The following is a 13,312-nucleotide window of genomic DNA, read 5'->3' on the forward strand; positions in this document are numbered from 1 at the left end:
AGTTTACGACTGGTTGACCAGCGGATGCAATATAATATATAATTATATAAATTTTTAGAAATACCAAAAAATTTATTAAACTTGATTTATAACTAAAATTCATTAAAAAAATACTATTATTAAAAAAAATTCATATTTAAATACTTGTTACTTTATGCATTTGGATTTTAATCAAGTAATTTGATAAATGAAAAACATATGTTTTAGATCGTAGATTTTCTTTCTTAAATCTCACACACTCAATAAGTTCCATGGGGCAGTATTTGCATCGATAGTAATGCTCAAACGAGAGTTGAGAAGAATCACTCGTGATTTGTTTTAATATTTTTCACAAATTGAAACAACCCTTCCCGTTATTTTTTTTTAATGCCTTAACTTACTAGTGGTCCCATACCCACTAACATCCTAACAACAATCAATAACCGCGGAATAATCAAATAAAACAAATTCCATTAAACCAAAAGAATTCCATCAACAATAATCCAATAATCCAACAATGACATAGCAAGGTTCCAACATCCTACAATGCTCTATCAACTCAATACTAGCAACCTAACAATAGCTAGACCACAATCAATCAAGCCTCTAGAACATCCTCCTCCTCATCGCCTTTGATTCCACAATCACACTTTTCCTTTACCTGCACACCACAAACAACAATTGAGATGCGCAAGTATTATCATAAATACTTAGTGAGGCCGTCCTCCCATCTACTAGGTTATACATACAAGCATATGAGACCCTCAAGTTATGCAAGCAAACAAAACACAAGCAATACATCGAACCAGGAAAACAAGTCTCGGTTGAGACTAGTGTCGACCGATGCCACAAGAAAGTGTCGACCGATGCTGAACCAAAGGTGTCGACCGATGCTACTAGGGTGTCGACCGATGCTGTCACCAACAGTGTCGACCGATGCTCGAATGGTGTCGATCGATGCCATACCTGCAGACGCGAACTGCGCGAACACGAACGACGAATCCCGATTCCAAACCATCCCGAATCCGTTCCAAACTCACCCAAGTACCTCAGAAATCACTGGGAATCACAAAAGCAACGAACCCAAGCAACAAAACAACACAAATAGCAAAGAAAACACACAAACAAGAGAGATCTCATGCTTAGATCAACCATGGTCAAGCACTCACCTCAAGAACAGGAAGATTGGATTGAGAAACGTGGAAAACAACACCTCCAGAAGCTCCCCCTTCGTTTCCAGCAACAACTAACCCTCCTACAGCCTCAGATCTCTCCAAAAACTCCAAGAACAAGCCCAGAAAGTCACAAAAACGTTTTTCTCTCTTTTCTCTCTTTCTTTCACTAAGCGGCGACCAAATAACTTCCCAAAAACCCTTAAACTCGTCCTTAGACGCTTATAACACGATTTAGGGATTTAATTGAACCAAACCGAACCAATTCGACAATTAATCAAGCCCGACCAAACCGGAAAAACATGGTGTCGATCGATGCCCCCAAGGGTGTCGATCGACACCCACACCAAAAATACACAAATTGGTTCGCGGGCGTTACAATTCTCCCCCACCAATATGGATTTGTCCCCGAATCCCGCAATACCGTCCATCTGCCAAGGACCGCCGTGCCACCGTCTGCACAGCCCGCACGTCCCCAGACCGGACTAAACACCGTCAGCCAAGGTTTCCCGTGCCACTGTCGCAACAGCCCGCACACCTCCGACTGACCCTCGAGGTCTCCCTCTAGCCAATATACTCGCATCATAAACACTATTTGCTCACAACTCAGTGCTTCCCCCGTCCGTGGTCGCAACCAACGAATCATGCCGGCTCGCTATCAGGCCAACCGCCTTAAGCTACGGCATCCAGGAAGTCACTCACACTCACTCCCCCCGCTCTCGGGTCGCAACCCTCGAGACATACCGGCTCACTGCCGAGCCTCGGCTCACAGCTACGGTATCCAGGGAGCCTCACATATCCCGCTCTTGGGTCGTCACCCTCAAGCGCGCTCTCGGATCGTCATCCGAAGCAACATACCACTCCCACTCTCTGGCCACAAAGTCCATCGAGCTATCGGTATCACGTGAGTTGGGCCGGCACGGCCTTGAGCAAAACAAATACTGATGCCAACGAGTATCTCCCGGCTAGATCTACCTCAACATTTCCACAAAACTTTCCTCTTTTAGAAACTTTCTAATTCTGGAAACCTTCCTTTTGTGGAAACTTCTATTTATGGAAACTTTCCAAAAATAGAAACCCGAGCTATTTCTCTTTTCCCATGACAACAACAGTCAAACATAAAGAAAAATACTCATCTTATTAATCTAAAAAAAAATGTCATAATCGTTACAATCTCAACGAAATTACATCAGAAACGGCCAAAAATATAACAACCGGAGCCAACAACCCGCATCCCGAGCACCCCCTCATCTTGATACTTAGTCGCACAACGAACCACCCCTAAGCGACCAAATATCAAGAGAGATGGGCTGGAATACTCCGTACCCGCTCCAGCCACGGACTACAACTCGAACCCGGCTAGACAAGCTCAAGTCGCGGTCTGCTTCTCAAACCACTTCTTAAACCTTGCCTTCATCCTCGCCTGGGGCTCCCAAGTCTGCTCCTCTACTCCGTCACAGTCCCACAAGACTCTCATCAAAGGAATCTTCTTCTTCCGAAGTTCCTTCACTCTCCTCTCGAGCACCCTCAATGGTCTCGCCTCTAAAGTCATGTTAGGCTGAAGATCCTCAGGAATCTTAGCTAACAACTGATCACCCTCGTGAAGACACTTCCTCAGCATCGACACATGAAATACCTTGTGGAACGCACGCATAACCTCAGGCAACTCCAACCGGTATGCCACTAGTCCCACCCGCTCAACCACTCTGAACGGACCCATGTACCTCGGACTCAACTTAGTCTCTGTCAGTGACCTGTTCGGACCCCGCAACATAGCTATCTTGAGGTACACTCTATCACCAACCTGAAACTCAAGATCCTTTCTCCTCCTATCAGCATAACTCTTCTGCCGATCCTGAGCTTCCTTCATGTTCAGCCTCAGAACCCGGATCTTCTCTGAGGTTTCCTGAACAAAATTTGCACCAAATATGCTCCTCTCCCCCACCTGAGTCCAACACAACGGTGTACGACACGGCCTCCCATACAAAGCCTCATAAGGAGCCATCCCAATACTAGCCTGGTAGCTGTTGTTATAAGCAAACTCCACCAAGCTCAAGTGATCTGCCCAATGACCACCCCAATCCAGCACACACATCCTCAATAAATCCTCCAAAATCTGGATCGTCCTCTCTGACTGACCGTCCGTCTGAGGATGATAGGCTGTACTCATATGCATCTTCGTGCCCATCTCTGCCTGAAACGCCCTCCAGAACACCGAAGTGAACTTGGAATCTCTATCAGACACAATACTAGCAGGCACACCGTGCAATCTGACTATCTCCCTAACGTACTTCTTGGCCAAAACCGCTGCTCCATCAGTTTTCTTGATGGCCAGAAAATGCGCAGACTTAGTCAAACGGTCCACAATGACCCAAATAGCATCAAACGTCCTCGACACAGGCAAACCCACCACGAAGTCCATCGTGATCAAATCCCACTTCCACTCAGGAATAGGCAAACTCTGTAGTAAACCACCAGGAACCTGATGCTCCGCCTTCACCAGCTGGCAAGTATCACACTTCGCCACCCAGTCAGCTACGTCCTTCTTCATCCCGACCCAGTGATAATACCGCTTGAGATCACGATACATCTTGGTCGCCCCTGGATGAATATAGAACTTGCTCGAATGAGCCTCTCTCAGTATCTCCTGCCTCAAATCCTCACCCTTGGGCACACAGATCCGACCATGCACAAGGATAGTACCATTAGCAGAAACCTGATACTCTGCACCCGCAGCCTTAGAGGCATTCACCAGCCCCTCATCGCTCTCCTGAGCTAACCTCACTCTACTCAACAAATCTGCTCTATCAGCTGCCTCCAAACCCAAAGGTGCCTGTGAGATAGCACACAAACTCAATGCACTAATCTCACCTACCAACGCCTCCATATCCTGCTCCTGAGCCGAAGCCACCCGCTTCCGACTCAAGGCATCTGCAACCAGATTAGCTTTACCAGGATGGTAAGCTATGTCCAAATCATAATCCGCTACTAACTCCATCCAACGCCTCTGCCTCAAATTCAACTCAGGCTGAGTAAAAATGTACTTCAGACTCTTGTGATCTGTAAATACCTGTACCTTCCCACCATACAGATAGGATCTCCAAATCTTAAGAGCAAAGATCACTGCTGCCATCTCCAAATCATGAGTAGGATAATTAGCTTCATGCTTCCGCAACTGCCGCGAAGCATAAGCTATAACCTTCCCCTGCTGCATAAGTACACAACCCAACCCCACTCTAGAAGCATCTGTATACACAACATAAGGCTCGTCCTGCTCAGGCAGTGCTAACACCGGCGTGGTAGTCAACATCTGCTTGAGACTTGCAAAACTTGCCTCACACTCCGGTGACCATACAAATGGAACATCCTTCCCTGTAAGCTTAGTCATCGGCTGTGCCATACTCGCAAAACCCCAAACAAACCTCCTGTAGTAACCAGCTAACCCCAGGAAACTCCGAATCTCAGTGGCACTCTGCGGCCTCGGCCACTCTCTGATGGATTGAATCTTCTCTGGATCCACTGAAACTCCCTCAGCTGAAACAATATGACCCAAGAACCCCATCTCACGCTGCCAGAAACTGCACTTACTCAGCTTAGCAAACAACTTCTGCTCCCTCAGCTTCTCCAACACTGCTCTCAAATGTACTGCATGCTCCCCAGGACTCTTAGAATATACCAGGATGTCGTCGATGAAAATGATGACTGACACGTCCAGAAACTCCTGGAACACGCTGTTCATCAATCTCATAAACGCAGCTGGCGCGTTTGTCAACCCAAACGGCATCACCACAAACTCGTAGTGCCCATATCTCGTCCTGAAGGCTGTCTTCCTCACATCTGCCTCATGTATAGGAATCTGATGATATCCTGATGCCAAGTCGATCTTGGAGAACCAAGTAGCACCCCTCAACTGATCCAACAACTCATCAATCCTCGGGAGAGGGTACTTGTTCTTCACAGTAACTCGGTTCAACCCCCAATAGTCAATACACAACCGAAAACTCCCATCCTTCTTCTTAACAAACAACACCGGAGCTCCCCACGGTGAACAACTAGGACGGATAAAACCCTTACTCAGCAAATCCTCCAGCTGCTTCTTCAGCTCTGCCATCTCTTCTGGAGCCATCCTGTAAGGAGCCTTGGATAACGGCATCGTCCCCGGTTCCAGCTCAATAGTAAAAGGATCCGACCGAGATGGTGGTAATCCCTGCAATGACTGGAACACATCCTCAAAGTCCTCCACAACCGGAATACCGCTAACCGTAGACTTCCCCACAGACTCTGGCATAGATATAGTAACCAGATAAGCCTCACGGCCCTTCTCGATCATCTTCCCTGCCTGCACGCTGAGATCACGAGACTCCCCGAAGTCGGTCTAATACCCTAGAAAACCAACTTCCCTCCTGGACGCTCAAACTCCACTCTACCCCGATAGCAATCCAAATGCACCTTATACCGATGCAACCAATCCATACCAAGAATAACATCATACAATTCCACTGGACTGATAAGCAAATCCGCTGGCCACGACTCTCCTGCGATCTGAATATCAACTCCTCCAGCTCCTCCAATAACCCTCAGGAACTTGCCTCCCGCAACTCTGACAACTCCTGAACGCTCTCCAGAAACCCCTCTAATCCCCGCACTCACGACACACTCCGGAGTAATGAAGCTATGAGAAGCTCCAGAATCAAACATAACATGGGACTTAAACCCGCCCACCAACAAGGTCCCTACACAAACCTCATGTGTTGAGAACCTAACACTTGACCACAAGCAAAAACAAATATAATCTGAACTATTGAATTGACTAAGTTCGAATCTCAGAAGTTATACCTGTGATCGCTCCTGCACTAGTGCCACCGGGCTCCTGGGTAGAGTACACCTGAGTCGTCGGCTCAATCCAACCCACCGGCTGCACACCGTGCTGCACAGCCTGCTGCACCCCTGGCTGAGCTCCAGCCTGCAACACTGCTACTGCCCTCTGCTGCAACTTGGGACAACGAGGCTTGATATGCCCCGTCTCTCTGCAGTAATAACACACCCGAGTATCTGTCCGCGGCTCCGTCACCGCCCGCTGCTCTGTCACTGCCCGCTGCTCACCCCTCTGTGGACAGCTAGTCACCTTGTGGACACCCAAAGCATCTCGCACCCCCGTGCCTTGACCTCTGCATAACATCAAACTTCCGTTTCTGCCCCTGCGCAGGCTTGCCGCCCTTGCTAGGAACAGAAAGCAGCTGAGACTACTGTGGCTGCACTGAAGAACTGACCACAACCACCTGTGACCTCAAGTCATCCTCTATCCCAGCTGCAACCTCAACCAACTCTGCTCTCGTAGCATAGCTCCTCACTCTGCACCGAGTCCTCAAATCATCCCGCAGAGCCAACAAAAATCTCCGCACCTGACCCGACTCTGGCTCCCATGCCCTGCCTGCATACCCCACAAGCCGACTGAACTCTGCATCCAGCTCCCGCACTGTACGGTCCCCCTGAGTCAACCCCAAGAACCGTGCCTCCATATGATTAAGAGCCTCCTGAGGAAAATACTTGGAGTTAAACTCCCTCACAAAATCTCCCCAATACATACCCCGCTGCACCCTTCGTGCTGTCACCGACCTCCACCACACACGTGCATCTCCTGACAAGTAAAACACTGCTAGATCCACCCTGTACTGGTCGGGACACCTAAGCGAAAGGAAAATATCCTCCATCCGCTCTCTCCACTCATCCGCTACACTCGGATCGGTACTTCCTGAGAAATACCCTGCTCCCACATGCTGCAGCTGCTCCATCATCCGCACATACTGAGCATCCACTATCTCGGCCCCCGGCTGCACACCTGCCTGCAATCCCGCCATAGGCTGCACCACTGGAACCTGCCCACCATCCCCTGGCGGCACTACTGGATCCTGCCCACCAACTACTGGCGGCACTACTGGATCCTGCCCACCAACCACTGGCGGCACAACTGGATCCTGCCCACCAACCACTGGCAGCACAACTGCTGGAAGTCGCTGCAAAACCTGAGCTAGCAAGTCCATCAAGACATCCTCCCTTCCCGGAGCACCCGCAGCTGCAACCCTCACACCCGGGGCAACACCGTGACCGACACCGGGCCCATCCGCCCTGCCGTCACCCAAACCAGCCTGGTCTCCAGACACACTAGGATGAACCTGTGACTCCGCCACCTCCTCACTAGCCATGCTCTGGGTCACACTCACACTGGCCTCAGGAACCTGACCTCGTCCCCGACCACGACCACGACCACGCCCACGACCACGACCACGACCGCGACCAACAGCATCCTCACCTCTAACCATCTGTATCATCCAAGAACAGAAGGCTAAGCAAACAATAATTCTAATACACAAAAACACAACTTACCGTGGAATCACAAAACAAGCTCGAAGAGGATGTTCTAGGACTTCATGCCACACACAATTGACCAATCACACAATCAATCATAGCATGGAATCCTAAACATCAACAGCAAAAGCACAATGAACCCTAGACCTAGAACCGTAAGGGCTCTGATACCAAAATGAAACAACCCTTCCCGTTTTTTTTTTTTAATGCCTTAACTTACTAGTGGTCTCATACCCACTAACATCCTAACAACAATCAATAACCGCGGAATAATCAAATAAAACAAATTCCATTAAACCAAAAGAATTCCAACTACAATAATCCAATAATCCAACAATGACATAGCAAGGTTCCAACATCCTACAATGCTCTATCAACTCAATACTAGCAACCTAACAATAGCTAGACCACAATCAATCAAGCCTCTAGAACATCCTCCTCCTCATCACCTTTGATTCCACGATCACACTTTTCCTTTACCTGCACACCACAAACAACAATTGAGATGCGTAAGTATTATCATAAATACTTAGTGAGGCCGTCCTCCCATCTACTAGGTTATACACACAAGCATATGAGACCCTCAAGTTATGCAAGCAAACAAAACACAAGCAATACATCAAACCAGGAAAACAAGTCTCGGTTGAGACTAGTGTCGACCGATGCCACAAGAAAGTGTCGACCGATGCTGAACCAAAGGTGTCGACCGATGCTACTAGGGTGTCGACCGATGCTGTCACCAACAGTGTCGACCGATGCTCGAATGGTGTCGAACGATGCCATACCTGCAGACGCGAACTGCGCGAACACGAACGACGAATCCCGATTCCAAACCATCCCGAATCCGTTCCAAACTCACCCAATTACCTCAGAAATCACTGGGAATCACAAAAGCAACGAACCCAAGCAACAAAACAACACAAATAGCAAAGAAAACACACAAACAAGAGAGATCTCATGCTTAGATCAACCATGGTCAAGCACTCACCTCAAGAACAGGAAGATTGGATTGAGAAACGTGGAAAACAACACCTCCAGAAGCTCCCCCTTCGTTTCCAGCAACAACTAACCCTCCTACAGCCTCAGATCTCTCCAAAAACTCCAAGAACAAGCCCAGAAAGTCACAAAAACGTTTTTCTCTCTTTTCTCTCTTTCTTTCACTAAGCGGCGACCAAATAACTTCCCAAAAACCCTTAAACTCGTCCTTAGACGCTTATAACACGATTTAGGGATTTAATTGAACCAAACCGAACCAATTCGGCAATTAATCAAGCCCGACCAAACCGGAAAAACATGGTGTCGATCGATGCCACCAAGGGTGTCGATCGACGCCCACACCAAAAATACACAAATTGGTTCGCGGGCGTTACACAAATAATCTTATTTTCTTAAATTTCTGATGAAAGGTTATATTTATTTTGATTTTTTTGAACTTACCTGTGATGTACCATTAAATTTACATCAAGTTTTCCGGTTATTGTTAATTGAAGTCTTATTTTCTTCCAATTGTTTATTTTTTCATATTCTCAATCGTATCTGTACTTCATTTTCTCCCATCCTTAATGAATAAAATAGTTAGGTAAAAGATATATATAAAAAATATATCATTATCATTGATTTGTTTCATGTTTTAAAACAAAAAAATTTTAAACGCAATCGCCCGCAACCGCAAACGCTTGCGAGAAGCAGCTTCTAAAATTTAGTGGTTTGAAGCGGTTGGGAGCGATTGGGAACAATTTGTGTGATTGGTACCAATCGCTAGCAACCGCTACCACCCGCAAACGCTGCGTTTGCGAGAGATAGCGGGAGAACCAATCAACACCTAAGTTAATGTTTGGTTGACAAAAAAAAATTGAATGAGATACGAGGTTTCTTCATTAATTCATTGGAATAATCCCAAAATTTCTTAAGATGTGTTTTGGCAATGTTTGTAAGACAAAAAAAAAACGGTGGATATGATGAACACATAAAAAAAGATGGGAATTGGATCCTTTTATATAACCAAAATATTAACGATGGAAACATACAAAACGACGTCGAATATATTTATTTACACGACGTCGTTTGGTATGTATTAATGTTGTATTGCCTAGATTAACTAATTCTACAAAAATATATATAGATGATGTATACAAATGATCTAAAACCAATCTTTTAGTCTAATATATGACGTTGTCTGCGATATTTCAATCTTTGCCTTGTTTAATGTAATCTTTGGTTCGTAAGAAGTTATCTAATTCACAAATTTTTTTGTATCACTAATTAAATCTAGCCCCAGTCAATCTATCTGTAATATTTAAAATATCTTTTGCAGCTTTCGTGTTACAAAAATCCCAAATAAAAAAAAAATTCAAGAATTGATGTCAAACTTTGATTTTCAAAGTGAGTATTCTTGAAATGATGGCTTCCCTTGTTAATAAAATCTCAGAATCAAACAAAATTAAGCAAGATATTAATTTTCTGATTCACCAGAGAACATGAGGGGGAAGAAGAAGAAGAGGAGAGCCATTAAAGCTCTAACAAAATTTCTTAACAGGAAATAAATGTGTATTACAAAGCTTAACCATAATCCGGTTAATACAATTCCTTATATACTAACATGTATTAACAAAACTAATTGAACCAGGATTAACCGGTTGTTAACCAGTCAATAACCAATCCTCATGTATGCTAATACGCCCTTCTCAAGTCTTTATCTTCAAAGATGTCTAGTTTGTAAGATACAGCCTTGATAATGACATCTTGGGAAGCAATCCATAGAAAGGACCTGGATGAAGTGGCTTGGTAAGAATGTCAGCATGTTGATTCTCCGAAAGAACATAGAAGACCTTGAGATTACCAGCTTTGATCTGATCTCGAACTGTGTGACATTCAATTTAAATATGTTTCGTCCTCTCGTGAAAAACTGGATTCATAGCGATATGCAGAGCTGATTTGTTGTCACATTATAGTTTAGCTGGACCTGTAACTGGGAGATGAAGATCCTTAAGCAACTGCTGTAACCAAATAATCTCGCAAGTTGCATGTGCCATATTGTTGTATCCTTACTATATGCTACTTCTACTTGTAACACCCGGTTTCTTAGACTTTCACGAGATGAGTGAATTCCCGAGATAGATACAATAACCAGTGATAGATCTTCGAGTATCCTTACAATTAGCCCAATCAGCATCACAAAAACCATTTAAGCACATTTCGGAATCTGCAGAGTACATTAAGCCTTGTCCAGGGTTAGCTTTGATGTACCTGAGAATTTTATGAGCCGCCTGAAGATGAATGTCTGAAGGTGTAGAGATGAATTGATTAAGTTGATGAACAACAAAGGTAATATCTGGTCTGGTGATTGTGAGATAAAGTAGCCGTCCAATAAATTCTCTATAAGAACGAGGATTAGGCAGAGGTGTCCCCATTGTAGCAGTGAGATGGAGACTAGGATCCATATGTACTGAACTTGGTTTACAACTAAGTAAACCTGCATCTTCCAACAGATTCTGGGCATATTTCCTTTGACACACCGAAAAACCTTTAGAAGAACGAGATATCTCCAAACCAAGGAAGAATATAGCCAGACTAGGATCTTTAATTTTGAATTCAGATCTCAACAATGCTTCCAAGCTCTCAACGGCTTTATCATCATTACTAGCAATCATAATATCATCAACATAGATCAAAGCCACAATAAAAGAGTATGGTCTGTCTTTGACAGAAAGAGTATTATTAGCAGGAGACTGTATGAAGTTTGCACCCAATAAAACCGAAGATAGTCGCTTATACCATTGTCGAGAAGCTTGTTTCAAGCCATCAAGGGATTTGCAAAGACGACATACCAGATTAGGAGGCAAAACAACATTCGGTGGAGGAGTATAATCCTAAGGAAGACTCATGTAAATTTCTTCATCCAAATTTCCATGGAGAAAAGCATTAGACACATCCATCTGTGTCAAACTCCATCCTTCTTTAGCAGCAGCACCAAGTAAAAATTTCACACTTGTTAGTTTAGCCACTGGTTAGAAAGTTTCCATATAGTCCAAACCTTCCTATTGCGTAAATCTTTGTTCAACGAACCGTGCTTTATACCGTTCCACTGTACCATCAGGGTTATACTTAATAGTAAATACCCACTTACAACCAACAACATTTTTACCTGGTGGTAAATACATAACATCCTAAGTATGAGCAAGCTCGAGAGCATGAAGCTCTTCGCCAGCTGCATTAGTCCACTTCTCTGAATTCATGGCTTAGGCAAAGGTTTTAGGTTCAAGAACGTATGAGAAAATATAAGATTGAGAAGTAGGAGTGAAACGATCAAAAGAAACAACAGAAGAAATAGGATAGGTGTAGTATGAGCTTTAGTGGAAATGTCCATTTCTGGTGATGAAAGAGAGGAAGAAAGACTAGAGGAAGTTAAAAAAAAAATTGATCTGCAGAGATATAAGGAACAAATGCACAATGATATTCAGAAAGATAGGAGGGAGTCTTTACAATTCGTTTAGGCCTTGCAATAGGTACATAAGTAGAAACTGTATCTCGTGTTACTGCAGTATTCTCTACACGAATAGTACTAGGGTCCATCTGTGCAGTGGTGGATGCAGATGTATGAGATGCATCAGATTCATCAAGCATATCAATATCAACATCATCAAGTGAATTCATAGAATCAACAAAATGTAATGGTGCAGGCAATGGTAAGATGCTATTTGGAAACATATCAACAGCTTGAGATAACAATTCAGATGTTTTAAAAGGGAAAACATTTTCATGAAAAATGACATTACGAGATATGGATATAGAATGAGACTCTAAGTCTAAAAATTTATACCCTTTATAACCAAATGGATAACCAAGGAAAATACAAGGTTTTGATCTAGGACAAAACTTGTGCCTATCATGTGAAGAGTTGATGCAAAACATAAGCAAGAAAACTGAAGTCAACACACAATCACTCCAATACTTCAAGGGAATATTTGACTGAAACAACAATGTGCTAGCAAGAGTCAAGAAGTGTTGATGTTTACGTTCTACAACTGAATTTTGTTGAGGTGTGTATGAACATGAAAATTGATGTAGCATGCCATGTTCTTTAATAATATATGTGAAGGCTAACTCAGTGCATTATAAGATCATGGCTTTAATTTTTGAATCATATTGAGTAGAAATCATTTTAAGAAAAGTAGGAAAGACTGTAGAAACATCGCTTTTATTTCTTAACATATAAAGCCAGGTTACACAAGTACAATCATCACCAAAATGAAGAAATACCAAAAAACTTTCTACAGACGCTGTACCAAAAGGACCCCAAGTATCCAAATGGACTAGATCAAATGGTTTAGAAGCAAGATTATTATGAGAAACTTAAGCTAAGCATTTCTGTTTGGCTAAAGGACATATTTGACATTGAGAAGCATTCGGAACTACAAACTTAAGAGAAAGAATTACACTAACTAGAATTTTAAAAACTGTAGGTGATGTATGTCCAAGTCGCTGGTGCCACAGAAATCTATCAGCCAATACAGAAGCAGAAAAAGAATAAACAGCAGGAAAAGTTGGTGAGAGGGTCTTTGGTTCTGTCTCAAGAATATAGAGATTATTGATGAGTCTACCCCTCCCAATCATCAAGTCCTGAGAAAGTTCCTGAATAAGACAATAGTTTGGAAAGAAATGAGCAGAACAAAATAAACTTTGAGCCAAACAACTAATACTAATCATATTAAACTTGAAATCAGGAACATGCAAAACACTATGCAATATCAATGTTTGTGTAATGCATATGGTGCATGTGTGTGTGATAGGAACCC

The sequence above is a fragment of the Camelina sativa genome, chromosome 5 (assembly GCF_030686135.1).
Source record: "Camelina sativa cultivar CO46 ecotype springtype chromosome 5, ASM3068613v1".
Taxonomy (NCBI): domain Eukaryota; kingdom Viridiplantae; phylum Streptophyta; class Magnoliopsida; order Brassicales; family Brassicaceae; genus Camelina; species Camelina sativa.